The sequence below is a fragment of the Haliotis rufescens genome, unplaced genomic scaffold, assembly GCF_023055435.1.
Source record: "Haliotis rufescens isolate VD_foot unplaced genomic scaffold, xgHalRufe1.0.p SCAF_11, whole genome shotgun sequence".
NCBI classification, from domain to species: Eukaryota; Metazoa; Mollusca; class Gastropoda; order Lepetellida; family Haliotidae; genus Haliotis; species Haliotis rufescens.
Window position 1 is genome coordinate 18,280,895 of NW_025963791.1, and position 16,119 is coordinate 18,297,013.

General features: G+C 39.9%; 1 protein-coding gene across 1 annotated transcript in view; it reads right to left on the reverse strand.

Moving 5' to 3' along the window:
- LOC124125785 overlaps positions 1–16,119 on the reverse strand; it is a 60,237-nt gene that overhangs the window by 41,415 nt on the left and 2,703 nt on the right. The gene's annotated exons all lie outside the window — the stretch shown is intronic.

Below are 16,119 nucleotides of genomic sequence, written 5' to 3' on the forward strand. Positions count from 1 at the left end.
CCTAGTGGTTAAAGCGTTCGTCGTCACGCCGAAGCCCCGGGTTCGATTCCCGACATGGGTACAATGTGTGAAGCCCATTTCTGGTGTCCCCCCTCCGTGATATTGCTGGAATATTGCTAATAGCGGCGTAAAATCAAACTCACTTACTCACTCACTCGTACTCGTACGTATCCTGTAACTTGTCGTTTTGACATCAGTTACATCCCTGTAATTAGTATTCATTCTCACAATCATCAAGGAAACTTCATAACAAATTGCCTGTGAATATCCGGGGTAGAATAGGTCTTCAGCAACCCATGCTTGCCGTAAAAGGCGTCAATGCTTGTCGTAAGAGGCTCGCTGACTTGGTTGATGCATCTCATCGATCCCAATTGCGTGGATCGACGCTCATGTTGTCAATCACTAGATTGTCTGGTCAAGACTCGATTATTTGCAGACCGCCGTCATATAGCTGGAATATTGCTGAGTGTGGCGTCAAACAAGAAACAAACACACAAATCATAACAAATTAGGCAGGACATCAGACTTTAATTGTAAGGATGGAAAGTAGCTTTACGTCCGTAAAAAAACATTGTAAAGCAGCAAACACAACAGGCGCGAAATACAATCTTCTTATTGTGTGAGCTGTTCTCCATTATCCTTGACATTATGGTGGACTAATACACACCGTCAGTAGTCCTAACGGGATCTCCTTCTCTTCACCAAATCTACTCCATGTCAGTGGAGATGGCAGCAGATGATGCTGACGCCTATGGAAGATGAATGTATGTCACTCCACTTGATCTATGATCTATCATCCCCATACGGAGTCCCTTGCGTGATGACTCGAGTGTGTGACAATCCTGAATCGTAGGAAAATCTGTCAGAAATATCCCATGGCATATCTCACTCACTGAGGATAATATGACTGACTTAGTTAAACGTTGACTCATATTCATGGTAGATGGCTACTGCCTGTCCTCTTGATGGTCTATTTTTCACTTCGGAGATGCAATCAGAATCTTTCTGAAGGCCCATTAGTATCGAACTAGCCTTATCCCGGAGTTCCACAATAATACACAAAGCCTCAATCTGAAGTCTCATTGGAATAATATCAACATCATCCTGGCCATGGAGTCTCACAAGAATAGAATCAGCCCTATCCTGAAGTCCCACAAATAACAGAATCAGAACCATCCTGAAGTCCCACAAAAATAGAACCAGCTTCATCCTGAAGTCACACAAGAAGAGAATCAGAACCATCCTGAAGTCCCACAAGAAGAGAATCTGAACCATCCAGAAGTCCCACCAGAATAGAATCAGCTTCATCCTGAAGTCCCACCAGAATAGAATCAGCTTCATTCTGGAGTCCTAGTATAACACATATAGTCTCCATCTGAAGTCCAAGTTGAATACCGTCACCATCATCCCGGAGTCCCACTAGAATACAACCGGCCTCACTTTTGAGTCAGACTTATATTTGAGTCCAACTAGAATACAAACAGTTTCATAAAATCACTAGAATACAAACGAACTGAGCCTGAACTGAGATACACCCTGTTAGATGACACGCTGAACGGAGATACAATCTCACTGATAGACATGCTGAACTGTGAAAGAAATCTCATTTGTTATTTTTCCGGAACTGAGCGCACTGTCTACAGCTAACAACTTCAACTGATAGACCTGCCGTCTACAGCTGTGAGGCAAACAACTTCAACTGATAAACCCGCCGTCTACAGCTGTGAGGCAAACAACTTCAACTAATAAACCCGCCGTCTACAGCTGAGAGGCAAACAACTTCAACTAATAAACCCGCCGTCTACTGCTGTGAGGCAAACAACTTCAACTAATAAACCCGCCGTCTACAGCTGAGAGGCAAACAACTTTAACTGATAAACCCGCCGTCTACTGCTGTGAGGCAAACAACTTCAACTAATAAACCCGCCGTCTACAGCTGAGAGGCAAACAACTTTAACTGATAAACCCGACGTCTACTGCTTCGAGGCAAACAACTTTAACTGATAAACCCGCCGTCTCCTGCTGTGAGGCAAACAACTTCAACTGATAAACCCGACGTCTACAATTGAGGCAATCAACTTCAACCGATAAAAACGACGTCTACAGCTGAGAGGCAAACAACTTCAACTGATAAACCCGCCGTCTACAGCTGAGAGGCAAACAACTTCAACTGATAAACCCGACGTCTACAGCTGAGAGGCAAACAACTTCAACTGATAAACCCGACGTCTACAGCTGAGAGGCAAACAACTTCAACTGATAAACCCGACGTCTACAGCTTAGAGGCAAACATCTTTAACTGATAACCCGACGTCTACAATTGAGGCAATCAACTTCAACTGATAAACCCGCCGTCTACAGCTTAGAGGCAAACATCTTTAACTGATAACCCGACGTCTACAATTGAGGCAATCAACTTCAACTGATAAACCCGCCGTCTACAGCTTAGAGGCAAACAACTTTAACTGATAAACCCGCCGTCTACAGCTTAGAGGCAAACAACTTTAACTGATAAACCTGCCGTCTACAATTGAGGCAATCAACTTCAACCGATAAACCCGACGTCTACAGCTGAGGCAATCAAACCGTCGTCTACAGCTGAAAGGTAAACAACCTCAGTCTGACAGTCCGCCGACTACAGAGACAAACAACCTGATTTCTGATTCCGCCATGCTTGGAATCGAAATACAAACGACCTCGTCTTATTGTCTGGGACTCGGACGTAAACAAGTCACATCTGGGAGCTCAACTGCAGGGTCAGCCGGGACACTGAGATGGGATACATAATCACCACGAACTGGTCTGCACCACTGACATCACCATGTTCTTGGCTTGGGCCACAAGCAGTAGTGAAGGTCTACCTTATGGACCTGAGGCATAGATAGCTTATAATGGAAATTTCACTTGACAAACAAACCCCAACTGATTTTTGTTGAACTGGCGTAAACTCACATCAACTGTTCACATGAAAGGTAAGCACAAATAACAACAACTGGTTCCACTGAACTAATGTACAAATAACACGAACAATTCCCGCCAGTCTGATACACAAACGACACCAAATGGTTCTACTGAAATGACGAGCAAGGTATACCTGCCAACACCAAGAGAACTGACGTAGGGATCAACTATTCCCATTGAATGAGAGTATTTCCAACACCTACTGAACTGACGTAAACGGCCATCAACTATTCCCACTGAACAAAGGTATTGTGAAGGAATATCAACTTTTCCCATTGAATGATAGTATTTCCAACACCTACTGAACTGACGTAAACGGCCATCAACTATTCCCACTGAACAAAGGTATTGTAAGGGAATATCAACTTTTCCCATTGAATGATAGTATTTCCAACACCTATTGAACTGAGGCAAACGGCCATCAACTATTCCCTCTGAACTACAGTACTATTAATGAATATCACTTAACTCTACTGATCTATAGTCCTGTACCAACTGACACTAACTTCCATTCCCTCAAACTGGACCAAACCAACTGGCTCTACAGACGTACACATCGCACTAACTATTCCAACTAAACTGGAACATAAACAACACCAACTAGCTCTACTGACGTACAAATAGCACTAATTATTCCCACTGAATTGGAGCACACCAACTGGCTCTACTGACGTACAGATGGCACTAATTATTCCCACTGAATTGGAGCACACCAACTGGCTCTACTGACGTACAGATAGCACTAATTATTCCCACTGAATTGGAGCACACCAACTGGCTCTACTGACGTACAGATGGCACTAATTATTCCCACTGAATTGGAGCACACCAACTGGCTCTACTGACGTACAGATAGCACTTATTATTCCCACTGAATTGGAGCACACCAACTGACTCTACTGACGTACAAATAGCACTAATTATTCCCACTGAATTGGGGCACATCAACTGGTTCTACTGACAAACAGATAGCACTAATTATTCCCACTGAATTGGAGCACACCAACTGGCTCTACTGACAAACAGATAGCACTAATTATTCCCACTGAATTGGAGCACACCAACTGGCTCTACTGACGTACAGATAGCACTTATTATTCCCACTGAATTGGAGCACACCAACTGACTCTACTGACGTACAAATAGCACTAATTATTCCCACTGAATTGGGGCACATCAACTGGTTCTACTGACAAACAGATAGCACTAATTATTCCCACTGAATTGGAGCACACCAACTGGCTCTACTGACAAACAGATAGCACTTATTATTCCCACTGAATTGGAGCACACCAACTGACTCTACTGACGTACAAATAGCACTAATTATTCCCACTGAATTGGGGCACATCAACTGGTTCTACTGACAAACAGATAGCACTAATTATTCCCACTGAATTGGAGCACACCAACTGGCTCTACTGACAAACAGATAGCACTAATTATTCCCACTGAATTGGAGCACACCAACTGGCTCTACTGACGTACAGATAGCACTAATTATTCCCACTGAATTGGAGCACACCAACTGGCTCTACTGACGTACAAATAGCACTAATTATTCCCACTGAATTGGAGCACATCAACTGGTTCTACTGACAAACAGATAGCACTAATTATTCCCACTGAATTGGAGCACACCAACTGACTCTACTGACGTACAGATAGCACTAATTTTTCCCACTGAATTGGAGCACACCAACTGGCTCTACTGACGTACAGATAGCACTAATTATTCCCACTGAATTGGAGCACACCAACTGGCTCTACTGACGTACAGATAGCACTAATTATTCCCACTGAATTGAAGCACATCAACTGGTTCTACTGACAAACAGATAGCACTAATTATTCCCACTGAATTGGAGCACACCAACTGACTCTACTGACGTACAGATAGCACTAATTTTTCCCACTGAATTGGAGCACACCAACTGGCTCTACTGACGTACAGATAGCACTAATTATTCCCACTGAATTGGAGCACACCAACTGGCTCTACTGACGTACAGACAGCACTAATTATTCCCACTGAATTGGAGCACACCAACTGGCTCTACTGACGTACAGATAGCACTAATTATTCCCACTGAATTGGAGCACACCAACTGACTCTACTGACGTACAAATAGCACTAATTATTCCCACTGAATTGGGGCACATCAACTGGTTCTACTGACGTACAGATAGCACTAATTATTCCCACTGAATTGGAGCACACCAACTGGCTCTACTGACGTACAAATAGCACTAATTATTCCCACTGAATTGAAGCACATCAACTGGTTCTACTGACAAACAGATAGCACTAATTATTCCCACTGAATTGGAGCACACCAACTGACTCTACTGACGTACAGATAGCACTAATTATTCCCACTGAATTGGGGCACATCAACTGGTTCTACTGACGTACAAATAGCACTAATTATTCCCACTGAATTGGAGCACACCAACTGGCTCTACTGACGTACAGATAGCACTTATTATTCCCACTGAATTGGAGCACACCAACTGACTCTACTGACGTACAGATAGCACTAATTATTCCCACTGAATTGGAGCACACCAACTGGCTCTACTGACGTACAGATAGCACTAATTATTCCCACTGAATTGGAGCACACCAACTGGCTCTACTGACGTACAGATAGCACTAATTATTCCCACTGAATTGGAGCACACCAACTGACTTTACTGACGTACAGATAGCACTAATTATTCCCACTGAATTGGAGCACACCAACTGGCTCTACTGACGTACAAATAGCACTAATTATTCCCACTGAATTGGAGCACATCAACTGGTTCTACTGACAAACAGATAGCACTAATTATTCCCACTGAATTGGAGCACACCAACTGACTCTACTGACGTACAGATAGCACTAATTTTTCCCACTGAATTGGAGCACACCAACTGGCTCTACTGACGTACAGATAGCACTAATTATTCCCACTGAATTGGAGCACACCAACTGGCTCTACTGACGTACAGATAGCACTAATTATTCCCACTGAATTGAAGCACATCAACTGGTTCTACTGACAAACAGATAGCACTAATTATTCCCACTGAATTGGAGCACACCAACTGACTCTACTGACGTACAGATAGCACTAATTATTCCCACTGAATTGGAGCACACCAACTGGCTCTACTGACGTACAGATAGCACTAATTATTCCCACTGAACTGGAACATAAACAACACCAACTGGCTCTACTGACGAACACACAGCACTTACTATTCCAACTGAACTGGGACACATCAACTGGCTCTACTGACGTACACATAGCACTAACTATTCCCACTGAACTGGACCACAAATTGGACTGTATGTGCCGACAAGCAGCATCAACTGGTCCAAAAAACTAGATTAAAAACCGACTTAAAATCATTTGGGAGCTGGACTGTCTGAAGCTGTGACACCAACAATCGCATTTGATTGTGTCCAACTGACATCACATGAAGCCAACATCAACTGTGATCACAACTACCCGGAGCCCTTGTATGCGGAAGTAGAATGGTCATATCGACAGCTGCCAGCCCACCGACTGGTGGCCAAACACACACAATCAATCCCACTTTTCGATACTAGTACTCAGTGTTACTTATCAATACCACGATTTGGTTCCGCCTTCACCCCAAATACACTGCAACGTGTTTTGTTCGCGATGTACTTGTAATCATGAAATATTCAGGATATGAACTACGAAACTTCAACGAGTCCACAAACCATGATGTTTACCTTTATTATCTTCTCAAACGATGCTAGTGGAGTGGCTGTATGCATGAGACTTCATGCGCCAAGTGTTGACATTAACGGAGTATTGTCTACCATCCCAACCAAATGAATAGGCCATAATTAATGTATTTCTTCACTTGCGCTATAATTTAGTCGAATATGCTCATTACAAACTTCGTCTAGAGTAAAATAGTTCGTGTTATGTGCTTGACCTTACTCCCACAGGCAACTGAATCAGGAAAACTACTTTAAGATTATCAATTAGACACAGGACCGCCATTGCTGAGGCAACACAATTATCTCTCGCTGCAGATATTGCCGAGTTCTGCTACAATATTACTCTATAGAACACAGTATATTTTACCGGGTCCCATCACGTTGGGCGCCAGGCTCTTTGCATGTTTTATAACAATATGGAACAAGAATCACAAATAAACCCAATCGATTAGTAATGCAACTATAGCTCCACTTCCAACAATCCATATGGATTTCAGACAGGCTACACCCATGGGATATAGAATGAAACAAGCCCTATGACATTCAGGCTCCTGGTACATCTTTCTACCTCTACTCATGTGACAAACCGGTGCATATCCATTTAGTATTCAAAGTACCTGAACATATGAGTGTCTCATTCCAAGACCAACACACATGTAAGATACACGAGTGGCTCATTCCAAGGACCTACAAACATGCAACACACACAAGTGTCTCTTTCCATGAGTCACATACATGTAAGATACACGAGTGGCTCTTTCAAATGACCTACACATGTGACACACACGAGTGGTTCATTCCAAGGAACTACAAACATGCAAAACACACAAGTGTCTCATTCCAAGAGTTACACACATGTATGATACACGAGTGGTTCATTCCAAAGACCTACACATATGTAACACACACGAGTGTCTCATTCCATGAGTTACACACATGTAAGATACACGAGTGGCTCTTTCAAATGACCTACACATGTGACACACACGAGTGGCTCATTCCAAGGACCTACAAACATGCAACACACACAAGTGTCTCATTTCATGAGTTACACACATGTAAGATACACGAGTGGTTCATTCCAAGGACCTACACACATGTAAGATGCACGAGTGTCTCTTTCCAATGACCTACACGCGTGTGACACACACGAGTGGCTCATTCGAAAGACCTACACACATTCAACACACACGAGGGTCTCATTCCAAGAGTTACACCCATGTCAGATACACGAGGGGTTAATTTCAAAGACCTACACACGTGTGACGCAGACGGGTGTCTCATTCCGAGACATACACATATGTAAGATACACGAGTGTCTCATTCCAAAGACCTACACACACATAATATTCACGAGTGTTTCATTCAGACGACCTACAAAAATATAATACACACGAGTGTCTCATTCCAAAGACGACCTACACACATGTAAGATACACGAGTATATAATTCTCATTACGATTACTGCCATAATGTTATATACACCAATATAAATTTCTCATTGAGACTGCAACACATATATGATATACATGGGTATACATTTTCTTATTCAAGACTACCTACATTAATATAAACGAGACTGCCGACATATTTTGTATAAAACAGTATAATTCAACTTTCCTATACAGTTGTAATGTGCATGAGTATATACATTGTTATTCTGAGTATCTATACACATGTAATTTGCGCGAGTATATACATTGTTATTCTGAGTATCTATACAATTGTGATAAGCATACTATTTAAAACTGAGTCCACTGACAAACACCAGGAAAACCTACATGTAAGAGTATCCATTTCCCACCCAGAAAACATCTGCATAGATGTAATGTACAAGAGTATTCATTTGCCATCAGACTACCTACAAACATGTAGCATCCATTTCCAATCCAGATACCTCCATAGATGTATTATAAAAGAGTATCCATTTCCAAACCAGGCTACCCACATAGATGTGATGCACAGAAACATTGTCCACGCACACATGTGTATATATTTGCAATATGAGCATCCGATTTGCACACAAGATAAACGTGTATGTTTCAACCAACACACATTTGACACATTATATGTTAAGATACCACACTCAGAAGCTACCCACATACATCTGGGTGTATAACTTCATCTATGGCCGTCCAAATATATATATTTATTCTTGAATATCTATGTGGTGTCGTAAACACCATCAATCACACAAATACATATAACCATGCAACACATATATAATATACATGTGTATACAATTTCTTATTCAAGACTACATACACTAATGTACACGAGCATATTTTGTATAAAACAGTTTAATTCAACTTTCCTATACAACTGTAATGTGCATAAGTATATACATTGTTATTCTGAGTAAATATACAGATGTAATGTGCACGAGTATATACATTGTTATTCAATGCAATTGTAAAAAGCATACTTTTCAACACTGCACCTACTGACAAACATCAGGAAAACCTATACGTCGGAGTATCCATTCCCCCTTTAGACTACCTACATACATGTAATATACAAGAGTATCCATTTCCCACCCAGATACCTACATACATGTAATATACAAGAGTATCCATTTCCCACCCAGATACCTACATACATGTAATATACAAGAGTATCCATTTCCCATCCAGGAAAACCTATACGGTGGAGTATCCATTTCCCACCCAGATACCTACATACATGTAATATACAAGAGTATCCATTTCCCACCCAGATACCTACATACATGTAATATACAAGAGTATCAATTTCCCACCCAGATACCTACATACTTGTAATATACAAGAGTATCCATTTCCCATCCAGGAAAACCTATACGGTGGAGTATCCATTTCCCACCCAGATAGCTACATACATGTAATATACAAGAGTATCCATTTCCCACCCAGATACCTACATACATGTAATATACAAGAGTTTCAATTTCCCACCCAGATACCTACATACATGTAATATACAAGAGTATCAATTTCCCACCCAGATACCTACCTACATACATGTAATATACAAGAGTATCCATTTTCCATCCAGGAAAACCTATACGTTGGAGTATCCATTTCCCACCCAGATAGCTACATACATGTAATATACAAGGATATAGACTTCCCATCCAATAAAGCCTATACGTTGGAGTATCCATTTCCCACCAAGATACCTACAAACTTGTAATATACAAGAGTATCCATTTCCCACCCAGATACCTACACACATGTAATATACAAGAGTATCCATTTCCCACCCAAGAAAACCTATACGTTGGAGTATCAATTTCCGACCCAGATAACTACATACATGTAATATGCAAGGATATAGGCTTCCCATCCAGATACCTACACATATGGGATATAAAAGAGTATCCATTTCCCATCCAGGAAAACCTATACGTTGGAGTATCCATTTCCCATCCAGATACCTACATACATGTAATTGATCTTTATTCATGAAGAATGTAGGCCTCCGGTCCATGTTCATACAGGTGGTCAGTCAGAATATAACATATATGACAATACATATAATCAGTCAACATGGATCTTTCTGAAGCAATTTGCATAATTACCATACATAGCTAGGTAACTTCATTCTTATCCGTTGATGCAAAACGCTTATTGTTCTTGTTACACTACACGTAGGGTATGATATACATTTAGTAGATGTGTACTTCCCACGCAGTGTTATATACCGGTAAAGAAATACGGTATTCATCTTCGACGTAATCTTCATTACAAAGAGTGCACAGCATCTTAGTTCTGGGAATGTTGAAGTACCTGCTAATTTCTATTTTGAGACCTTGGGAACTGCAACGAAGTTGTGCCATGTCCTCCCGGAATTTTGCAATTGTTATATGTTCAAGGTATACTTCCGTTCCAAATGTACCTTGCAAGAAAGTATAATGTCTAGTTTTAGAATTGCTGAAGAGAAAGGCGTGTCAGTCCTGTTCATTTTTATCTTGGAATTAGTTCCCTGATAAAGGATTCTTTACTTCTTATTGTTTGTGATTCCCATACATAGCCAAATCCATGTCGAAACTACAAATACTTCAATTTGGAAACCCAATTATTTTTACCATTATTTGCTGCTTGCAAAAACATATTATAACACGGTTATTGATATCTTACATTGGCATATGCAATAAACTTATCAAAATTTTATTTGCAAAAGATACAAAGGGTAAATTCCACATTCACCCAATACTGTGTAATTTGGTGTCGAGATCTTCACTCCAAGAAAGCGTTTACGTGCAAACATGTGAATGTTTTCTATATTTGCATCGCTATCCCAACCCAAGCCTCAGACCCATACAGTAAAATAAGCATAATTTTAATATCAAATATCCTAAAAAAATAATTCACACGGAAATCTATGTAATATCCTTAAAATGCCCAACAAAACTTTTCTAGGCGGAAAAGCCGCACTTTTCTCAAGATAATATTTTACAAAAAGTTTTGCCTAAATGCTTATTTTCCTCTATATATACCATTTTTCTCTTCTCCAGTGAATACCCCCGTTCTTAAAAACAACTTTAGTCTTGTGCAAATTAACTGTTAACTTGTAATTATTGCAATATTATTCTAAAGGGCATCTTCTTTTTTGCAGACCAAAAACCAACATCAAACTGACATCGTCGGCAAACAATAACACAAACAGTTCAGTCATCTCTTGGTGAAACTGGATACCAGGTTAACATGTGGATTCTTGCTCATTCGTGATAAACATAGAGAATAGATATCGAGTAAGGACACAAACCTACCGTACACCCAAATAACAATCATGCATATCCGAATACATATTATTAGACCATACACATGAATAACTCGATTACAAATAGCTTGTACTCAACATTTAACATTTTTGGAGAAACCTCTCCCCTTTTTAAAATCGTCCATTATTTCGACCTATTAAACAAGTCAAAAGCTTTTGAAAAATCTACAAATAGAGCGCAAACTTTCCCCCTTTTCTTTGATAAATACCGTTGGATCACTGACTGTAAAATTGATATATTGTAATGTGGAGTACCTCTGACGAAATCCGGCCTGTGATTCCACAAAGTTTATCATAGGCATTAGTCCACACTGTTAACCGTCTATTCAGAATACATATATTTCACTAAAGATGCTTGAACTTGTAATTTATCTGTAATCATTGGATGAATGAATATCCCCCTGTTTACGAATGTGAACAATGATATCCATGCTTCGGGAAAGTGTGCAGATTTATGTATCGCATTGAATAATACTACAAAATATGGCATTAACAAATCAAAGGAACTGTGAAAGAACTCCTCAATTAACTTATCATTTGACACCCACGCCACCCACATACATGTAATATACAAGAGTATCCATTTCCCATTCAGACTACCTACATACATGTAATTTACAAGAGTATCCATTTCACACCCATATACCTTCATACATGTAATATACAAGAGTGTCCATTTACCATCCAGACTACTTACATACATTTATACATAAGAGTATCCATTTCCCACCAAGATACCTACATACATTTATTATACAAGAGTATCCATTTCCCACCCATCCAGGCTACCCACATAGAGACAAGTTGACATTCCCAAACATATGTGTTACAAACATATGTGTTACATGAGACAAGTTGACATACCCAATCACATGTGTAACATGTGACAAGTTGATATTCCCTTGCATATATGTTCCATGAGACAGTGGTTTTACGCCGCTTTTAGCAATATTCCAGCAATATCACGGCGGGGGACACCAGAAATTGGCTTCACACATTGTACCCATGTCGGGAATCGAACCCGGGTCTTCAGCGTGACGAGCGAACGCTTTAACCACTAGGCTACCCAACAGCCCGTTCCATGAGACAAGTTTACATTCCCTTGCATATGTGTTTCATGAGTGAAGTTGACATTCCCAAACTATTGTGTTACATGTGACAAGTTGACATTCCCAAACATATGTTTTCAATGAGACAAGTTGACATTCCCAAACATATGTGTTCTATGATACAAGCTGACATTCCCAAACACATGTGTTCTATGAGACAAGTTGACCTTCCCAAACATATGTGTTACATGTGAAAAGTTGACATTCCCTTGCATATATGTTCCATGAGACAAGTTTACATTCCCTTGCATATGTGTTCCATGTGACAAGTTTACATTCCCAAACATATGTGTTACATGTGACAAGTTGACATTCCCGAACACATGTGTTCCATGTGACAAGTTGACATTCCCAAACATATGTGTTACATGTGACAAGTTGACATTCCCGAACACATGTGTTCCATGTGACAAGTTGACATTCCCAAACATATGTGTTACATGTGACAAGTTAACATGCCCAAACATATGTGTTCTATGATACAAGCTGACATTCCCAAACACATGAGTTCTATGAGACAAGTTGACATTCCCAAACATATGTGTTACATGTGAAAAGTTGACATTACCTTGCATATATGTTCCATGAGACAAGTTTACATTCCCTTGCATATGTGTTCCATGTGACAAGTTTACATTCCCAAACATATGTGTTACATGTGACAAGTTGACATTCCCGAACACATGTGTTCCATGTGACAAGTTGACATTCCCAAACATATGTGTTACATGTGACAAGTTAACATGCCCAAACATATGTGTTCCATGAGACAAGTTGACATTCCCAAACATATGTGTTACATGTGAAAAGTTGACATTCCCTTGCATATATGTTCCATGAGACAAGTTGACATTCCCTTGCATATGTGTTCCATGAGTCAAGTTGACATTCCCAAACATATGTGTTTACATGTGAAAAGTTGACATTTCCTTGCATATATGGTCCGTGAGACAAGTTTACATTCCCTTGCATATGTCTACCATGAGACAAGTTGACATTCCCAAACATATGTGTTACATGTGAAAAGTTGACATTCCCTAGCAAATGTGTTCCATGTGACAAGTTGACATTCCCTACGATAGGTGTTCTATGTGACAAGTTGACATTCCCTAGCATATGTGTTCCATGAGACAAGTTGACATTCCCTTGCATATGTGTTCCATGAGTCAAGTTGACATTCCCAAACATATGTGTTACATGTGAAAAGTTGACATTACCTTGCATATATGTTCCATGAGACAAGTTTACATTCCCTTACATATGTGTACCATGAGACAAGTTGACATTCCCAAACATATGTGTTACATGTGACAAGTTGACATTCCCAAACATATGTGTTCCATGTGACAAGTTGACATTCCCAAACATATGTGTTCAATGAGACAAGTTGACATTCCCAAACATATTTTACATGAGACAAGTTGACATTCCCCAGCATACGTGTTCCAAGTGACAAGTTGACATTCCCAAACATATATGTTACATGAGACAAGTTGACATTCCCTTGCATATGTGTTCCATGAGTCAAGTTGACATTCCCAAACATATGTGTTACATGTGAAAAGTTGACATTACCTTGCATATGTGTTCCATGAGACAAGTTTACATTCCCTTGCATATGTCTACCATGAGACAAGTTGACATTCCCAAACATATGTGTTTCATGTGACAAGTTGACATTCCCAAACATATGTGTTCAATGAGACAAGTTGACATTCCCAAACATATTTTACATGAGACAAGTTGACATTCCCTTGCATATATGTTCCATGAGACAAGTTGGCATTCCCAAACATATATGTTATATGAGACAAGTTGACATACCCAAACATATGTGTTACTTGAGACAAGTTGACATTCCCAAACATATGTGTTACATGTGACAGGTTGACATTCCCAAACATATGTGTTACATGAGACAAGTTGACATTCCCCAGCATATGTGTTCCTTTTGACAAGTTGACATTTCCTAGTATATGTGTTCGAAGTGACAAGTTGACATTCCCAAACATATGTGTTCCATGAGACAAGTTGACATGCCCAAACATATGTGTTCCATGAGACAAGTTGACATTCCCTAGCATATGTGTCCCATGTGACAAGTTGACATTCCCAAACATATGTGTTCTATGTGACAAGTTGACATTCCCAAACATATGTGTTCCATGTGACAAGTTGACATTCCCAAACATATGTGTTACATGAGACAAGTTGACATTCCCTAGCATATGTGTTCCATGAGACAAGTTGACATTCTCTAACATATGTGTTCCATGAGACAAGTTGACATTCCCAAACATATGTGTTCCATGAGACAAGTTGACATTCCCTAGCATATGTGTTCCATGTGACAAGTTGACATTCCCATACATATGTGTTACATGAGACAAGTTGACATTCCCTAGCATATGTGTTCCATGTGACAATTGACATTCCCTAGCATATGTGTTCCATGAGACAATTGACATTCCCTAGCATATGTGTTCCATGAGACAAGTTGACATTCTCTAACATATGTGTTCCATGAGACAAGTTGACATTCCCAAACATATGTGTTCAATGAGACAAGTTGACATTCCCAAACATATTTTACATGAGACAAGTTGACATTCCCCAGTATACGTGTTCCAAGTGACAAGTTGACATTCCAATACATATATGTTACATGAGACAAGTTGACATTCCCCAGCATATGTGTTCAATGAGACAAGTTGACATTCCCAAACAAATGTGTTACATGTGAAAAGTTGACATTCCCTTGCATATATGTTCCATGAGACAAGTTTACATTCCCTTGCATATGTGTTCCATGTGACAAGTTAACATGCCCAAACATATGTGTTACATGTGAAAAGTTTACATTCCCTTGCATATGTGTTCCATGAGACAAGTTTACATTCCCTAGCATATGTGTTCCATGAGACAAGTTGACATTCTCTAACATATGTGTTCCATGAGACAAGTTGACATTCCCAAACATATGTGTTCCATGAGACAAGTTGACATTCCCTAGCATATGTGTTCCATGTGACAAGTTGACATTCCCATACATATGTGTTTCATGAGACAAGTTGACATTCCCTAGCATATGTGTTCCATGTGACAATTGACATTCCCTAGCATATGTGTTCCATGAGACAAGTTGACATTCTCTAACATATGTGTTCCATGAGACAAGCTGACATTCCCTAGCATATGTGTTACATGAGACAAGTTGACATTCCCAAACATATGTGTAACATGTGACAGGTTGACATCCCCTAGAATATGTGTTACATGAGACAAGTTGACATTCCCTAGCATATGTGTGACATGAAACGAGTTGACATTTCAAACATATGTGTTCCACGAGACAAATTAATTTCCCTAGTATATGTGTTCCATGGGACAAGTTGACATTCCCTAGCATATGTGTTCCATGAGACAAGTTGACATTCCCAAGTATATGTGTTCCATGAGACAAGTTGACATTCCCAAGTATATGTGTTCCATAAGACAAGTTGACATTCCAAAGTATATGTGTTCCATGAGACAAGTTGACA